This window comes from Arvicola amphibius, chromosome 10, assembly GCF_903992535.2.
Source record: "Arvicola amphibius chromosome 10, mArvAmp1.2, whole genome shotgun sequence".
Taxonomy (NCBI): domain Eukaryota; kingdom Metazoa; phylum Chordata; class Mammalia; order Rodentia; family Cricetidae; genus Arvicola; species Arvicola amphibius.
The window spans coordinates 24,552,634-24,567,061 of record NC_052056.1 but is presented as its reverse complement, the minus strand read 5'-3'; positions in this window follow the sequence as shown (position 1 = coordinate 24,567,061).

Genomic DNA, 14,428 nt, shown 5'->3' with positions numbered 1-14,428 from the left:
AACCAGAAGATTCAATAGATTCAATATCATATCAGGTTTTTATAGTCAATCCACAGCTTGATTGGCATCATGATCATTTCTTTCAAGTAGAAGTAAGATTATTTGGAAAATTGTCACGGAAGCTTAGTCATTAGGCTAACTGATATACTTCTCAAACAGAAAACATTAAAGAATTCACACTATCTGATTTAAACTTGATGGGTCAAAGGAGCAACATATTGTTTTAAGGATAATTAACGACATGCAAGAAACAGATCCTGAAGAAATATATAGGTCAAAGCAACACTCGGACATTTTAATACTTGATAAAAATGAATCTCAACATTTATTTTTATTAGGAGAAAAAATGATATCCAAAGAATTAATTGTTGCTTTTGAGAATGACTTAATAAATTTATCTGTATTTATTGAGACTGAGCTCTGCACCTCTGCATTTTGATTGGTTGTGGTTTTCTGTAATGGTCTTCATCTGTTGCAAGGGGAAGTTTCCTTGAAAAGGGTTGAAGACTACAGACAGCTGTTGTAAAAGGACAAATGTTTATAGACTGTTGTTAAGCATTATGCAAGTTTAACAAATTAGCGATTGTAAATTCTCTCTTAATAATCATGATTTCCCTATCAATGAGTAGTAGTTATGTACCTAAGGCCCAGGAAACATTGTGGAAAGACTTGGAAAAGTTATTTAAGCCACAGAATAAGGAATTTTGCTGTAAGAATTTGTCTCACCATAATATTAGAAGCACCACCCATTATGTCTCACCAATATGACTATCTGTTGAATGAGGATGACATCAATAAACATGCAAAAATGGATAGAGAAATGCCCCAAAGCCCTCAACCTTACACAAAGAACTATACGCAACTGAAGAAATCTGGGAATGAAAGAACTGGTTTTCTCCAGGAAAAAAGTCTATCAATTGATGTAACAAAGCGTCAGTCCTAAAAACATACTTAGAGGTAGCACTTTACAAACTGATCAATTTATATTTAGTAATATATTATATAACTATGCTGCATGTATGTGTGCAATGATCATTACCCTTTGTAAAAGAGGCCATATAGGCGAAAGAGAGCAGAACACTGTGTTTGGCAGGGTTTTAAGGAAGAAATGGAAAGGAAGAAATTTTATAACTAAATTATAATCTTGAAAGTAGAAAATAATTCAGTTTATTTAGAAACATTTATATTGTGATCTAATACTATAAACACAAAATAATATAGTTTGTCTTGAATCAAATCATTAAAATGTATTATCACAGATTAATTTAGGATTATAAACATGTTGAAAGAAAGTAAAAATATTATTTAATTTCCTGTACATTGTATTAGCTGTTGGATCATGATTCAAAAGTGTTCTTTCATGATTTTAGTACTTGAAATGCAACTATAATTTAATAATATCATCCCTTCTTATTAAAGAATAGAAACAACAATATTCAATCATCATGTTCTATCTCCCTCTCTTGACAGAGCCAAGGACTTAGTAGATTCCTGCCTTTTATGGATACTCCAATTTAGACACATGCTTTTAAAGATACAAATTAAAAAGCCACATGTGAGAGAAAAGTGCAGTGCTTGACTTTGTCTGAGTTGTATCACGTAGAATATTTACAAGTTCATCCATTTACAAGTTGATTTCATTTTAGTTTACAGATGAATAATATTTCACTGTATATACAAACCCTGTTCTTATTATGCATACCTGTAGTAATAAAGAGGAATAATGGAGCAGTAACAGATAAATAGGGTGAGAAACAGGAAGCCAGAAAAAATTAGGGAGTCTGGGGATGTATAAGGAAAAACAGTAAAGGCTTTTGAAAAAGTCATATGAAGACTGGCACTGCAGGAACTTCCTAAAATATGTGCACCAGTATGTATAAAACGGTTTAAATGGACTTACCCTATAATGAATATACAGTGTCTCACCCATATATGAGAGGTTATCAAATAAAATGCCCAGCCCCAGATATGGGCTACCTCTCTTCAAGTTGATTGATGCAGTTTTGTAGACACTGCAAACCATTTGGGTTATTGACATTATACCTCACAACCTTCCATACTTTAACGGTTAGACACTGTTGCTGAAGGCAACACATACCTCAGTCATAGGAAATGGAGATGTCAAACTCTTAATAACATAAAATCTTCATCCCCACCACAAGATTTTTCGAGTTCTTTGAAGTCTCTATGTGCACTACCTGAGTGCTAAAGGTCATATCAGCTTTACCCAGCTGTGAACCCTGTGAGTCCAATTGTACAGGATGTAATATAGATGTCCATTTATGGCTGATCCACCTACGTATGAGTGTCAAAATGGTAATTAAATGGGCATTTTTACTATATCCATTTAACAGAGTAGCAACTTGTATTGAAAAACCAATGGGCCAGCAAATAAGCAAATTTTTTCTTGTCATTGTTGTTCTAGTTAATGATATCAGGCAGTGCTTCATCGAGTGCTGCAAGATTTAGCTCCAATGAGAAAGCAGCTGGTTACTCTCACAAACCTTAGGAAACATCACAGAAGCACTATACAATTGATAAGAGCCAAAGGAATCCGTTATCTGCAGTGAAACAGGCATGAAAAGTTTTACAACATAACCTCACAGTGTCTAGGACAGCCTGCAGAAGACTTGCACAATATCAAGCCAGCCAAAGTATACAGAATGGATGTGGGAGATCCTTACAGAGCCCATACTTAAAGAGCTCCTCCTAACTGATAGCTGCTGAGGCAGATTCCATTTTTCTCATTGCTGGACATTGACAGGTTGTCCATGTTTCTATATGCACAATACAGCACTGAATGCGCTTAAGATGTATCCATGGAGAGAAAGAGAGAGAGAGAGGGAGAAAGCAGAGAACATACATGAGGTTTAGATGGAAAGGTGGTGATGGTGTAGGGGAGAAAATTTAAGGAAGGGAATGGGGTAGATTTGATCAAAGCACATTATATTTACAGATGAATATTAAATAAAATGTTTAAAAATATGTAGTCATCTGTGTATAATGTTTAGCAGATTTCTAAGAGGAAGTTAAGTGCATAGCATTCAGTATATACCAAGAATCCTATGAAATACTCAGATGTATTAAACCTTGTAAGATATTATATCAACAAATGAGACAGACTGTTGGAAAGAATAATCCAAAGTGCAGGATGTCCTGGATCATTGATTTCAAATTACTAAATATTTTATATTCGAATGCTTGTGTATATGTTTATTAATTTCCTTTATCTTTCTTTTGATAGAACTCAAGTTGAACCCAGGACCATATATATATGTTTGGCATTTAGTCCTATGACTTAGCTACAATGTTAGCTCTGTATTTGTGTTTAATATAATAGGCTACCTTTCCACATCACTCCCATCCCACTTACCTGTATTGTACCACCCTATTTTTAGGAGAATATTATAATTTGGTATCTATAAAACACTCTAGAACTATATGCATGATGTATATATGACCAGTCCAAATTATGTTGAAGATTTCAAATTTTGCTGCAGCATGCAATCAGCAATCTGTCTAGACTCGTATTCAATTTCCTAAAGCAAATATACTTTTGAAACATGAAGTGTGGTTCTTAAATTTTACTTTTATACCTTTATTCTAATTTATGTGTACAAGCATTTTGCCTGCATGTATGTCTGTACATATGTATGCAGGGCCTATGGAGGCCTGAAAAAAGGATTCCAGATTCCAAGAACTGGTGTTACATATGGTCATAAACCATCATGCAGGTGCTAGGTATCAGTCACAGGCCCTCTAAGAGCTGCTGCTTCTCTTAACTGCTGAGCCATTTCTCCAGTCCCTAACTATGATTTTCACTGCTAGCTGGTGGGTATTGCCTTCTTTCCCAATATTTTTCAGTGTGGATATAACTATGACTGGTAAAACTGGTGACTTAGTTAAATGTGTGCAGAAGTTCAAGAACTAGATATTAAGCTAGAATGGAGAATGAAGTGTGAAAGAATATGGCAGATAGAGAAGATGAGAATCTACTTTGAGAACTTCACTGATTTAGTTATATGACTGTTCTGAGCAGTTTCCCAAGGGTAGAGTGAGCTGCAAACATAAATCCTCTTCAGTTTGCCACTGTTTTCTTTTTTGGCTAATATCACTTCTTTCCTATGCTTTTGCTGTCCCTCTTCTCCATGATTTGATGACGCAGAGATTTCTTAGAACAGAGAATGTATTACAACCCAAGTAGAGTACAATTAAGTTTGAAAAAGAATTGAGAAACTGGAGAGATGGTGCAGTGGTTAAGAGTACTGGCAACTCTTCCAGAGGACCAGGTTCCAACTCCCAGAATCAATATCATAGCTCCCAACTGTTTGTCACTTCAGATCCAGAGAATATGCCACCCTCATGCAGACATACAGACAGGCAAAATATCAATGCATACAGAAATTTTAAAAAGATAATTCATTTTTAAAGAGAAAGAAACAGCTGAAAACTTAAATATAGAAAAATTTAATATCTTTTTAAATTCAGAGCTTTTAGTTGAAACTTGGAAATGATATTCAATTTCTTTATTCTTTCTTACATTGTCTAGTGCATGTCCTGAGTGCCCAAGTCAACGAGCAAAAGTTCCACTCTTTAATTTATTTGTGAAATTATGACTACTGAAAGGGGTGGCCCTAAAACGGTGTGCGTGTGCGTGTGCGTGTGCGTGTGTGTGTGTGTGTGTGTGTGTGTGTGTGTGTGTGTATGAAAATCCCTGAATTTCTCTCTATAGAGTTCAGGAAAAGAAAACAAACTCATCTTGATAGGTCACTACAAAAGACACTCATTAGAATTCCTCTCAAATTTTCCAAATCAATTGACTTTCTACAATTTTCTCCTCCCTGTACTTAGAACAAATGTTGGAGGCAGACACAATGCTCATCACAGAAACCTGTCACATACCCTCCCCCCCACCCCGAAGCTTTCTTTCTCTGGCAACTTCCCCTTTTAGTCTCCCTCTATTGTGGCTCAAGTCTTCCTGGTTGAAGACACTGACAGAACAAGGCTCCCCTCACACAGGCCTTTTATTCCCAGCCTATAAGAGCCTATCGTGAAAAAGATTGAGAACTCACTGGATAATGCAGGCAGAAACAAACAATAGTTTGTTCCTTACTAGAGTATTGCATGCTGTATCTTTAGATTCAAAGGAGGAGCTGAGCTGACAGCAGGGATGCTGTTGGAGTAACTTTTGTGCAACTAAGGTTTGCAGCAATGACTGGAACAGGTTAGCCACATAATAAAATCCTAAGCTATAAAATTGAATATTTATGCTATGCATACTCACATCTGTTTCATAAATAGCAATTTTTTGCATATGGAGAGTTCTGAGAGCTTTGTAAATGAGGGCCAGAATGGCTCATTGTATGCATAAAAAGGAACCTGTTGTGGGCCATCACTATAAGGCTTCTAAAATTAAAATTAGATAGAACAAAATGAAATCACACTAATATCCAATAGTCACATTTAACTAGAGGCTATGGTCTTTATACAGCACAAAGAAGTTACCCATCATTTTAAGGTACTATTGTATGGTCCCATCAAAGGCAAATAGTTTGTATGACAAGGACAAATTTTGAAATTCTGTGATATAGTATTGTAAATGAATACCCTTCATCAATAAATAATCAGAGATCTCAAGAAGGACCATGATTTCAATAACAGCTTGTTAGCTTAAAAAGTCTTTTCAAAACATTATAGCGAGGAATCAATACATGAAATTGTAGTGCTCACATTCTAAGCTGTAGTGCTATGTTTCCCAGTATTCCCAAATGCAGTGCAGCATCATTCCATAGGTAGAGAAGAATAGACCTCGAATTATAACTTCCCATTCTGAATTTCCATGATGAGTACATTTTTAAGGTGAAATTTTTATTTAATTCTTCTTTGCACTGGAAATAAAGAAATGCAAAAGAATTTTCTAGTTTGAATGTAGAATGCTATAACTAGTTTGAAAATGCTTTGTTTAGAATAAAGTCCTAGTAAGAGACAATGCATTGGGATGTTTTCTTATTTACAGTCCTATAATTAATGTACAACCTCACTTAATTGATGCCTTTAGCCATAGCTTTTTGCTTTGTTTTAAGTCAGATCTACATAACAACCAGACTGTGATCTCTTGATGGTTTAATATACATGTAAGCCTAATTATTGCAATACAACATTGGAAAGGTTTCATCTTTTCAATAGTGACAGGGCTGCCTTTGAGTGATACTATGGATTCTAAACAAAAACAGCACTGTTACATTATTTCTCAACAAGAAGCACTAAAAACCTAGGGCTCTCTTAATTCCATGAAGAAGAAAGAACTCTTCTAGCTCTGTCTTTATGTTGTTGTAGTTGTTGTTGTTGTTTTCATCTAAGTAAATATTTCTCCTGTTACTAAATAGAAGGAAAACGTTATATTTTTATTAAATCATTTTATTGTGACCACATATATGGAAAGAATGAATGAGTCAGCAATAGAATAGAAACTACTGCAAAACCAGAGACCCTTTTCTATTTTCATCTTAGATTTCAGAACTTTCAACTTACTAACATGCAGTCACTGATGTGAAACTTATTCTGAAATCTATGCCAAGTTTGCTCTAGAGCATTAGTCATGCTTAACAGCTCTTGAAAGGAAAATGCCCACACTTAGTTCTCCCACTACAATCAGCATAGGCAAGCATCACCTTCATGTTGCATTTACACAGGCAGGAAAATGCAGTCTGATTTTCCCAAAAGCCATCCTAATTTATTTAGCGTGAATCTCAGCTTCTAGCTTGCCATATATATCATTTTAAATTACTTCACAGTCTTATTTTTCAAGAATTCACTTGGCAAGGAGACCAATTTTTGTATAATGAGATAAGTCTTATTTTTTTTTCTTGAAGCAAGAGCTCAGAATCAAAATTTGTAAAATAAAAAAACATTTCCAGCTTTAGAGATGGATAAATGTTGATGAGACATTGTTTTACTTTCATTGAAATGAAGGAAAAACAGTCAGAACTGGGGAAGGAAGGTACATGCTGGGTACTTTCCAGTATTCCTTACAAGCAACTCCCATAAAACCATTATTTACACCACATAAATAACTATATGCCTAAATTTTTAAGAAGATAGGTTTCAAGCTTTCATATTACCCCAAACCTGTAGTAACAACTGCTATACTTATCCATTAAACCTCAAAATTAGAAATATTAATATAAAATACAAAAAGATGAAGTATAGGAATAGAAAATTAATATTAATGTTTACTGGCACCAAGTCATGGGTTGTCAAAACACATTTATTGTCTTTAATTTTACCTGTATTGAAAAACTGCTTCAAAGTTTGCTAGCATTCTTATATATAACAATTACTAATTACTGTTTTTTTCTTGTTTGTTTTTTGTTTTGTTTTTGCAATGACATTGAGCATACAATAAATTATTTTCACCTTATATGTTTCAGTTTGAAGAAATCATAGCTAAATTAAAGGATTTATTCTTAGAATACTCTTAAATTTCAAATGAGGATACAATTTCTGGATTAACCTACATATGTTCATTCCTGATATTCTTTTCATGAAGCATAGAAAATTATTCTTTTCGTAAGTGATGTGGGATTTCCCTCTGTATGCTGTGATTACCATTGGTTAACAAAGGACTTCTTTGGACATATAGCAGGGTAGAACTTAGTTAGGTGGGAAAAATTAACTGAATGCGTGGAGAAAGAAGGGTGGAGTAGGATGCCATGGAGCCTCCACAGGAGACAGACATACTGAAACTTTGCTGGTAGGCCACTACCTCATGGTGATACACAGATTAACGGAGATGGGTTAAATTAAGATGTAAGAGTTAGCCAATAAGAAGCTAGAGATTATTGGCCAAGCAGTGTTTTAATTAATACAGTTTTTGTGATTATTTCAGTTCTGAGCAGCCGGGACAAACAAGCAACTTCTTTCAACAAAAAGAACTTTATATCCTATCTCTGTTTTTGAAATAAGGATCACTAATTATAAATTGTTATGTAAATAATAAGATGAAAGAAATGTTAGGCTTCTTCTCAGAAAATCCTACGGCAGTGATTTCTATGGTAACTAAATATTGTTCAGGAAAATCCTTGAAAGCATTTTTCTCTGCAATTATATTTCACTCCATAAGAAACATTTTATTTTTGCCACTAGCCAAAGGTTATAGAAAAGCAACTTAATAATTTGATGCCATATCAAAATCACTTCATTTATTTAAGATAAGCAAGCCTACTCTGTTAGGTTTTATCATTTTACTTTTGTTTTTACTTTTATCAAATATATATATATATATATATATATATATATATATATATATATATATCCTCTATTGATATGTAACTGGAAGGAAGAATGGTTATCTAAGGGCTTTGTTTGCTATTATTGTGTCTGGTCAAGGTAATTGGTAATGTAGTTCATGTCATTTGTACTCATAATAATACTTTATTTTCATAAGAATTGTCAAGATGTAGTTTTGTCTATAACTGTGGTCTCTTTTATTTTTAAAATCTATTAAAATATAAACAACCTTGTTCATCTTTTAGTCTATTTGCTTACATATTTAAACTATGATGAAACTAAATATATTGTAAAGGTGAAATTCACTATAGCAAATCAGATTAATGATGTCAAATGTATTCATATCTAAGTCATCGCTTTAACTCTTCCCTAGAACTTATATCATGTTAGAACAATCAATTTATGAGAAAACCTTTTGATATATAACATCCCACATCGGCATGTACCTCATGTTTTTTTTTTTTTACAGCAGTATTCTGGATGTTAAAAATGCAGGAATATATATCACGAAAACTGTGTGAAGAGTTCATATGTCTGTGCTCAGTAAGAAATTCATCATCCTGCTCTTTCCTAGTCTTCCACAGATTTCAGTCTTTGTTCATCTCAACAAACTTTTCTATTCTTCCTCTAAGGACTAGCTTATTGCATACATCCTCTAATTACCAAGCTTTGTCTTGTTCTAACATCTCTCAGAATTTCATTCCTTTTTACACATGAATACTATTACATAATATGGATGTATTATGTATCCACTCATCTACCAATGGAGAGTGGTCACTTTTAGCTATTGTTCCAATCAATGTTTAAATCCTTTTAGAGTCTGTCATTTATGACATAGCTATCTAGATAATAAACAAAGTAGTTATTTATGTTCTGCAGTGACATACGACCTGGTACAATCAATTTAAAGGAAGGGAGACTGCTTTTCATTGACAGTTCTCAAACTGTCATTCTTTCCTGGCAAGGATGCAGAACTGAACATTTCATAGCATAAAAGACTTTAGACTAAAAGGGGGTATAAAGATAGGAGGTGGGTGATACTTCTATCACCAGGGACTGATTCCCTATCCTGACATCTGGATCACAATCCTAACCACTTAGGTATCTCTGAATATGAACTTATAGACAGAACAAGAGCTGTGCTTTACCAATAGCATAGCTAATTTTCAGTCTAATCAAGGTGGCGGTAAATATCGACCATCATACCTTGCAACACTGATGGAAAACAAGAGTGATCCAAGATGAGTGTTTTAAACAACTTGGGTTTTAAAACACAGATTTAGAATCATCGAGAAATAGCTTATTAGCTCAATGTGTTTAGCTGACAGTGGCCCAATTACAATATTAAAATCAAGTTTACAGGTTGTATTTGTTTATTTAAAAGGTGGACAAGAAGTCATTGAAGTTTATTCCTGAAGACCTATTTTAGAGATGCGCAACTTATCATATATACATATATAATATTTACCATTAGTGCCAGGGTAGTCCTTTCTTCTCAATGTCACTGGCTGTTAGGACAACCATCTTTTGTTCAATGTCTGTACTCATTCATAGTACAATGTTATTTCCGCAATTCACTTTATGTTCCTTGTCAATGTATCATGCAGAATGTAACTTGAAATGATAACATACTGAAAGATGTGGCTTGAAATTAAATTGCATCAGGGCCAGAACTGTTTAATGCCTTAGGTATGAAGGAATTTCAGTAAACATATTATTAAAAAGAGACTAAAGTGATTATAATTATGGCTACAGCTTGAGTTTAAAGGTGTTTTGTATACACAGTATATCTTATAATAATCTCAATAAGAAAATATAACCATGCTTCCAAATAACTAATTTGTAAGCAAATGTATGCAGCTTTGGTATGTTGCACATAAAGGACTGTTGATAGTTGAAAACATGTATTTTTCTTCGAATTTTGTTAAAACCACAGCCTACATACTTATATAGTGAAATGAAACTAATTGATCAATACAGTATCACATAAATACAGCATAAATGGTATTCAGCCTCAATACTCTTCTTGGTTTTAAATCATGGGGACTTTTATTACATATCAGCCTCTATAATGCCTGTAAATATTCAATACGCTGGTTATGAAAAACGTGTCTTGGGCTGTAAAATATCATGTGCAGTTAGAATCTTCCTTTCCCAGGAGGGCTGTGCATGTGGGTAGGCATCTGAACAGATAGCCTGAGTAAAAAAAAATTTATTTTATAAATTAAAAGATCCCTAGACTCATTTCCAGCTTCTAGCTCCTTTAACTACCATGTTTACAAATTCATTTTCATAAAAAATAATTAGCCTAAAAAGTAATAGATAAAAATTTATACATGATACAACTGAACCCATAGCCTATTTAAAAATGATGTCTTAGCATGCACAAACTTGAACTTTTCAATGTAACATAATTTTAAAGAATTGTGCATAATAAATGAAATATTCAAAGTTTTTTTTTACTTTTCTCTGTATTTATGGTTAATGTTTTTATTTTGGCTTAACCATACCTTATACATTGTTCTATCTTTCTGTTTTTAGATTCAAAAAGGACAGAGATATTCAATAGGTACCTTAAAGCTTCAAATCACTTTAATACTCAAAATACCAGCAATGTGGATAAATTAACTTATGAAATTTATTTCTAAGTAAACAAGTCTGTTTAGTAAATGATACTTGTTAACCTTAGCCATATAAAAAGATCTTTTTTCTTACAAGGTATTTTGCCAGTTTTCAATATTCATAGTAGGTAAAACCCTTTGAACATTACAGTATGTGCATATAAACATGATTTATTGAGAGTTATTGTAAAGCAGAAAGTAACATGGACACTTGCCAATCAATGACGTATGCTATATGCATCCTTACCACAGTGATACCACTAAAGGAAATCTGAGCAAAATGGTACGAAAATTTTATTTAGAAATTCCTGATTGTGTGTGTGTGTGTGTGTGTGTGTGTGTGTGTGTGTAGAATAAGTGTATTGTGCCACTTCATATGTGCATGTTCAAGTGTGCATGGCACCGTGTGTGTGTGTATGTGTGTGTGTGTGTGTGTGTGTGTGTGTGTGTGTGTGTGTGCCTTGAGTGTTGGTCCTTGCCTTCAACCATGTTTGAGATAGTATTATGTTGTTGTTTTTCTCCACTACATGGTTATGCCAGGTCAACTGTCTTATGAATCTCTTTGGATTTACTTCCTTGTCCCACATATCACCATAGGAGATGTGTGCTAGGATTACATGCACTTGCTAACATAATGTTCTTTTACACACCCTAGAGATTCAGACTTAGTCTTCTATACTTCCACAGCAACAACTTGACAAAAGGAGAAATTACCTCCACTAGTCCTTTTTATATTTTTTATTTAAAAATTTTGTTTTTCATTTTACACCCTCTTTTCACTTTTATTTTTGATACTATTGCAACAATGAAAGTCAGTGAAGCAATATAGCAATATTTTTTTTCAAATTTTGTTATTCAAATTTTAATATTTTTAGAAATCTCATCTTGTGTCACATTTCATTCACAGTTTTCTTATCAAGGTTAAATTGTAAAAGTTTCTCTTTATTTATGTATTGAGTGATCAGAAGTAGAAATCATGGGAAATATTGTTAACAAAAATTCAGAAAGTAATAAAAATAAAACAATTTTCTCTGCCAAATGGTTATTCTCTTATCTTTAAGGTAAAAATGTTTATTGAAAACTCATACATGAAGAAAATTATGTATAATTTGCTGAAACATTAACCTTCAGAATGAATCATTTTTAATTATGTATTAATAAGAGAATTCACTATTTGTTTTGTGAGCTGGCAAAAACAGTCTTTACACTATTGTTTTACAACAATATAGACTAGAGCAATAGTTATATCTATGTTTATTTGGGAATTATTTAGTGCAGGTCAATATATAATACTCCTTTGCATATAAGATCATTTAAATTGTCATCTTTAGTAATTTAATTTATTCTGACAGATCTTCACAGATTGACAAGTCTTTTGTAAATGTATCAGCATTGTGTAGTATTTCTTTAAAGACTGAACATATCATGGTTTCAGCCCAGTCAGTGTGGTTCTATAGTGTTTTAATAATTTCTGAGTCATACTACTACTGAGGGAGATTAAACAAATGGTGCTAGCATAACTGGATATCAACATATAGAAGAAATGGTTTATGTTTAAAACTCCATTCTGTAGAAAAGTACATTAAATCCCAGTGCCTTTATCAATGGTTTTTCAGTCTGCCCCCATTGTCAGCCACATTCAGAGAGTCTGGTTTGATCATGTGCTCGTTCAGTCCTGGTCCAGCTGGATTTGGTGAGCTCCCATTAGAACAGGCACTCTGCCTCAGTGGGTGGACTAACCCCTCCTGGTACTGACTTCTTTGCTCATCTTCTCCCTCCTTCTGCTCTTCTACTGGACCTTGGTCCGTTGCTCTGATGAAGGTTTCTTCCTCTATCTCCATCCGTTGTCAGACGAAGATTCTATGGTATTATAGTGTGATAGTGGGGCAAGGACAGTTCAGGTTTCTACTGTATGTACTGGCTTTTTGGGACCCTAGTCTATTTGAATGCACAGCTTCCTAGGCCTGGATGTAGGGGGGAGGGTCTTGGACTTCCCTCAGGGCAGGATTCCCTGCCCTCTCTTAAGGAGGGTCGGGAAGGGAGGAGGGTAAGTGGGGGAGCAGGAGGAGAATGGGAGGAGGGGAGGAAGTGAAAATTTTTAACGGAAAAATTAAAAAAATTAAAAAAGAAAAGTATATTAAGCAATAATATAGCCTTTTGGCAAGTAATCACATTTCTTGGAATATTAACAATGGGACAATTTATTTTAGCATAAGTCCCAAATAACTCTATTATATATTGTCTGAATATTAAAATACAGTGCCTTAAGAATATAAGAACCAGTATCCAAGAGGATAACTATATGTTTTTCTTTGGGTTCACCTTCTTATATAGCTTCTCTAGGATTTTTATGGATTATAGGAAGTAGACAAGATTGCCGGACAAAAAATGGGAACATAGGGGTGGGGTGGGATGGGGGGAGGGGGGATGGGGCGAAAAAAAAATAAAAAAAATAAAATAAAAAATAAAAAAAAAGATACCCAAAAAAAAGAATATAAGAACCATTTACCTGTGGCATATTATTGCATATATTATCAGCACTCTTAGTTCAAATGAATGGTTTGAATAAAGTATGCTAAAACTTTTTGATTAAAAATAATTACAAGCACATTATGAAAAAGTATTACATTGAAAATATGACTGTAAGAGTATTGGACATATTGTGTATTTAAAATACCATTTAATTGCAGAGGCAAGTATGTTTAAGTAATATAAGATAGTATTTAGCCAATTACAGTGCTTAAATTAAGTACTTGTATATAGTTAGCCTTATCATTTAGCAATAAAATTTGATTTTTGGAAAAATTATGATCTTTAAGTTGTAGTTATCTCAACTGGGTGATGGAATAATAATAATGTCCACATCAAACATATACGTGAACCACCATAATCATTAGCAGCAGCAACAGCACATAATTGACTGAGATCATTTGTGTACGTGATTATGAGAGTTTGTGTTCTATCTTTTGATATCAGTGAAGATTGGTATCACAATTAGCAATTTCAAATTGCTAATGACTTTACCTGAGGACAAGAGAGAACTGAACTTGCATTGGTATTTACACAGTACTTGACATTTAGGTGTATCTTAGAAAGCTTAATTTGCATGAGGTTGTAGTTTTGACTTATATTAGGAAAATTTACTGAGATGTGATTTATCCTGGACTAAATGAACTGAAAGTAAGTATAAAGTTCAATATGGAAAAAATTAATGGAGGCAAGAAACATCTTCTCCAATCTAGATAAAGATATTTTACCAGAGACATTGTTGTTAAAAGATTAATGAGCTGTGGTCATGCACAGTAATGTATGAATTTGTCCAAAGTACATTTTTTAAAAATCTAATAACTAGTGTACTAATTTTTGTTTTAAGAGAGAGTTTCTTTTTAATACATCTTCAATAAATTTTGTTGTGTTGAATATTAGCTAAGTTTCATAGGAAGTTATGAGATTAATAAGAATACTTTTAGTTAATATGGTAGTTTAAAAACAGTCCCTAAAGGGAGTGTCACTATTAG